Source organism: Alligator mississippiensis, chromosome 6 (assembly GCF_030867095.1).
Source record: "Alligator mississippiensis isolate rAllMis1 chromosome 6, rAllMis1, whole genome shotgun sequence".
Taxonomy (NCBI): domain Eukaryota; kingdom Metazoa; phylum Chordata; order Crocodylia; family Alligatoridae; genus Alligator; species Alligator mississippiensis.
This window is the reverse complement of record NC_081829.1, coordinates 58,206,774-58,212,292: the sequence shown is the minus strand read 5'-3', so window position 1 is coordinate 58,212,292 and position 5,519 is coordinate 58,206,774.

Below are 5,519 nucleotides of genomic sequence, written 5' to 3'. Positions count from 1 at the left end.
GGAAGGGAGGGAGGGAGGGAGCGGGGAGTCTGTTAGTGGGGAGGGAGCAGGGGCCTGTTATTGTGTGGTAGAGGGCAATAAAGTTTGGTGTTTGTTGCAAACCGTATGTAGTGTGTGTGGTCTTTCGGTTGGCCTGTGCGCCTGGGGTTTATGGGAGGCTGCCCAGGCACCCTACTGCAGGGGGTGGAGGAGGAGGTGGTTCATGAGCACCTTGTGGACACAGTGCCCTGTCTGCCACTACCAGGGGGAGAGTGGGGTAAGTTCATGGCACACTGGCTACAGGCTTCCAGGACAGTGTCCCCTACCAGCCTGAGTCTGCCTTCAGGGCCCTCTGCCAGGCTGAGCCTGCCCCTGGGGTCCCCTGGCACCCAGGTAGCTGCGACCAGAGCTTGCAACTCCCTCTGACTGCTGCAGGGAAGCAAAGCAGGGCAGGTGTAGACCTGGATCTGCCTACTCCATAAGGAGCAAATCTGTTCCCAACAGGGCACACATGTAGATACGTTCCTGGGGCAGGCTTCCTGCACCTTATTTTACTGTGTAGTAAGCCTAAATTGAATTAATAGCACATGTAGATGCATCCAGTATATGGGGTTTTTACATCCTCTTTTCTAAGTGTTTAACTCTCCCCATGGACTCTAGAGGTAACTTATATATGTGCCTAACTGAACTCTGGATCCTGTTCCAGGGATGGGAGTCTAACTTGTAAGCATCCAAGTCGTTTGTTGGATAAGATCCTCTTACTCTGATGCATAAGAATGTGTTTTTGCGGTGACTGATCAGGTGCTAGCCCTTGCTTCTATGTAGGTGCTTGGCTTAGCCCTTGATTCATCAAAATTATTTTTATCATGGCATTGCAACTTGCAAAAGCCATCTTCCTCCTTGGTTTAGGAATTACAAAGAAAATAAATCTTTTCCAATGGCTGAAAAAACACAGTCTCACAAAATTTTCTGTTTTAGAAATGTTTCTTTTTACATTAGCTTTTGAAGAATGGGATATTGAAGAGCATTCTGTTACAGAAACAGGATAGTGCAGCATCTTCTGCACATTGCAACTGGGGTGAGACAGCTGGTTTTGTAATGCATTGCCTTAATTCAGTAACCGGTGGTACATGCAATTTACAGTAGTCTTTGCTTCCTGTTTAAAATTCACATCTTAAAAAATGTTAAGAATAAGATCACTATTGGATTTGTGCTGATGGAAAAGTAATTTAAAAATACCAGATGCTAAGTAGTAGAGCAAAGTTATGAAGGTAGTCTGGGAATGAGAGGACTCTGAAATACACTGCGAACAAAGATAATAAATTATCTTTCAATGGAGAAATTTATTTTAAATGTGTCAAATTGAGATGAAAATCTTACTCCAGATTGAAGGATTTAATCTCACGCTACCAAAATATCAATGACTGTACAGATTTCATGGCCCCACCACTTAACTGTAAACAAGGATGGACATGTCAGTGCCAACAAAAGGGTTCATCCCAGGAACACCTTGTTGGGACCATAATAGATTAACTATGAATAGTCTTGCTGCTTATATCCATTATATTATAGTTATTGTTTGTGTAGAATTCACCGTTGTCAGAGAGCTGAACAAGGTGTATGAATAACTTAAATCCCGTTTAAGCCCTCTTTTGGGATTTCAAGTGAACACACCCTTTTGTTCTGAACCTGTAGCTTGGCATCTGCTGAGATGAAGAGAAGCAAGAAGCATGCAGAGTTGCAAGTGCTTTGGCCAGTCATGCTGGTAGGGTATAAATGCCAAAAGCAAAGTTGATGTTAAACCCATAGGGACTCAGGCAGAAGCTGAGGTGTGAACTTCTCCTACCTGCATACTTAATAACATGGACTAATTTACCTTAATGGGGTTCACCCCTAACTAGGGGCCACAGCTAGTGTGCCTGGTGGTTTATCCCTAAAATCTGCTCTGCCAGGAAGGACAAGCAATTTTGCATGCATTAGGCAACCTTTCCTGCCTGGGGACTAGAACGACCCACCTTGGGTCAGAAGTAGGAGGGAGCTAGAACCCATCTACAGCCACCACATCTCCTTATGGTGGCAATGGGGGAGTGCCTGAAGCCAAAGATCTCACCACTGAATGCTGCCAAAGCCCCATTTCTGCCAGCTGGATCCCATGGCTCTGTGAGCGGGATTTGGCCCAAGGGCCACAGGTTGATCAGTTAGAATAGGGGTTAGGACCTTTTAAAATCTTTTTGGAACAGTAGTCTGAAATAATGCAGCTCAGTGCTCAGTCCAAGGAACACCCGTGCTTCTGATGCAACCACTGCTCTGCATATGACCCTCCTGCCACTGAATGCCACAGAATTCTCCCACTGGCAAAATATCTCTAAATTGCTCATATCCAGACTTTGTGGGTTGAATGAAATTGCTTGGTGGGCTGGATCTGGCCTATGGGAGCATGTAGCAGTCTTAATTTAGGATTCCATAGAACCATAGGCTGCATCAGACCAGTCTTCCTTTTGATTTCACTTTTAACAAGATAATCTAGCACTGTTATAGTTTCATAGTTTCATAGTTGGTAGGGTCAGAAGGGACCTGAGCAGATCATCAAGTCTGACCCCCTGCCATGGGCAGGAAAGAAAGAAAGCTGGGGTCAAACGACCCCAGCCAGGTGATTATCTAGCCTCCTTTTGAAGACCCCCAAGGTAGGAGTGAGCACCACTTCCATTGGAAGTTGGTTCCAGATCCTAGCCACCCTGACTGTGAAGTAGTGCCTCCTGATATCTAGCCTGAATCTTCTCTCAGTCAACTTATGGCCGTTATTTCTTGTTACTCCTGGTAGTGCTCAGGGGAACAGGGACTCCCCCAATGCCTGCTGGTCCCCCTTGGCCAGTTTGTAGATGGCCACAAGATCCCCCCTCCGCCTTCTCTTGTGGAGGCTGAACAGGTTCAGGTCCCGTAGCCTCTGCTCGTAGGGCCTGCCTTGCTGCCCCCTGATCATGCGAGTGGCCTTCCTCTGGACCCTCTCAATGCTGTTCCACATCCCTCCTGAAGTGCGGTGCCCAGAACTGGACACAGTACTCCAACTGCAGCCTGACCAATGTCACATAGAGGGGGAGGATCACCTCCTTGGACCTGCTCATAATGCATCTGTGGATCCATGAAAAGGTGTGGTTAGCCTTCCTGACTGCGTCCCCACATTGGCAGCACATGTTCATTCTGGAATCAATAATGACTCCAAGATCCTTTTCTGCCTCTGTGCTGACTAGAAGGGAGTTCCCCATTCTGTAGGTATGCTGCTGGTTCTTCCTCCCTAGGTGCAGTACCTTGCACTTGTCAGTATTGAATCCCATCCTGTTCTCATCCACCCACCCCTGTAACCTGTCTAGATTTAGTTGTAGCCTGTCCCTCTCCTCCAGCGTGCCTTCTCCCCACATCTTAGTGTCATCGGCGAATTTGAATAGGGTACTTTTCACCCCCTCATCCAAGTCGCTGATGAAGATGTTGAACAGTGCGGGCCCAAGGATTGAGCTCTGGGAGACCCCACTGCCCACATCCCTCCAGATCGAAAATGACCCATCCACCACCACTACCTGAGTGCGACCCTCCAGCCAATATGTGATCCATCTGACTGTGTAGGCATTGATACCACTGTTGCAGGGCACCTCGGTGCCCCTGCTCCTATAGAGGAGAAACTGCCAGGGAGCGAGTGAGCGCGCCCTGGCCTGACATAACGAGCCCAGCTGAGGCTTGCTCAGGTAATGAGCGCAGCTGTGGGTTGCCGGAGCAACCAAGCGGAGCCAGCTACCTGTAGGGGGCAGGGCCTGGCCCTTATAAAGCTCAGGGCTGAGGCCAGGCTGGTAGTTCTCTGCCAGCAGCCAGAGAGGCAGGAGCTCCCTCAGCCGAGATGTGGAAAGGAGCAGGACGTGCAAGTACAGCTCATGATAGCCCTGAGAGGATGGGCACTAGAGTTTAGCCATGTGGCTTGTGGTTATGTTACAGCCTAGGGGCTTGTGGTTTTGCTTTGTGTTATTACACCCGGAGGCTTGGGTGAGGCTGTAGGGGTTGGAGGAGGCCTCATACAGGGGCCCCACGGGAGTGTGGGGGCCCCAGTGCCCGAGGAGGGCGCAGTATCCTCAATCACAGGGACCCCAGAGAGTGTGGGGTGCCCTAGCGCCAAGACGGCGCATTATTTTCATAGTGCCGGGGAAGGCGCAGCTCGCACGCCAGTGCGTGAGCAACTGGCGGCGAGGAGCGCGGCCAGTGGGTCGCGGGCGCAACCCGTAGGTTGCGGACGGGGACCTAGACCCCGGATTGCGTGTGGGGGAACATAGACCCTGGCCCCAGGAAAGGGGCGGTATTATTGAGTAGCCCAGAGTGGGCACGGCGAGCCCCAAAGGGGGGGAGCGCCATACTGAGGAGCCCTAGAGAAAGGGGCAATTACTGAGGAGCCCGAGACGGGCATAGCGAGCCTGGCCGCAGGCTAGTGCGGTAACACCCCTCAGACTGAGGCAGGCTGCTGCGGTTGCCCCGAGAAGACAGGGAGTAGCAGTGTGGTGAGCCAGGGTCAGAGAGGGTGCCCGTGCGGTTGGCCCGTAGGACCGGAGGCCCGCTAGAGAGTCCCTGAGCAGAACCACACCGGCAGGGGAGGCCCAGAGTGGGCAAGACGAGAGTTCCAGCAAGAGGCTGGGCGTGAGAGAGGGAGCCCAGAGTGGGCCACATTAGAGAGGAGGCCCGGGAAGCAGGCGTTCAGACCGGACAACGTCTATTACATCTGCGAGGCTTGGGGCATGGTATTAGGGGCTGGTAGGAGCCACGCATAGCCCATAAGGCTAGGGTGTCCGAGGAACACCCACCGTATCGGGAGACCCCCAGGGGGTCCGGAAGAACCGTGGGGACAGAGGTCCTGAGTAGCCGTGCCCAGGGAAGACACAAGGCAGCCTCCCAACATTATATTGACCAACAAGACGTGGCGGGCGAGAATTAGAGGGTGCCTTGGGCCGGCCTGTACACGGAGCGAGGGACCTCAAGGAGATCACGGCCCTCCGCGAGGACCCCGCTGTGACGCACAGTTGCCTAGTTTTTTAATGAGAATGGGGTGAGAGAAAGTGTCGAAGGCCTTCCTAAAGTCCAGAAAGACTACGTCCACTGTGACACCTGCATCCAAGGATTTTGTGACCTGGTCGTAGAAGGCCATCAGGTTGGTCTGACAGGGCCTGCCTCGAATGAACCCATGTTGGTTGCTCTTAAGCATGACCTCCCCTGCTGGTCCTTTGCAGATGTGCTCCTGGATAATTTTGTCAAAGAGCTTCCCCAGGACCTAGGTAACACTAACGGGCCTGTAGTTTCCTGGGTGCTCCTTCCTCCCTTTTTTGAAAATGGGGACCACCGTGGTCCTTTTCCAGTCCTCCGGCACCTCGCCAGAGCACCACAAGTGCTCGTAAAGCTGTGCCAGGGGTCCTGCAATGACCTCTGCTAATTCCCTTAGCACTCTGGGGTGGAGATCACCTGGACCTGCTGATTTGAACATGTCCAGTCCCACCAGAAGTTCCCTGACTAGG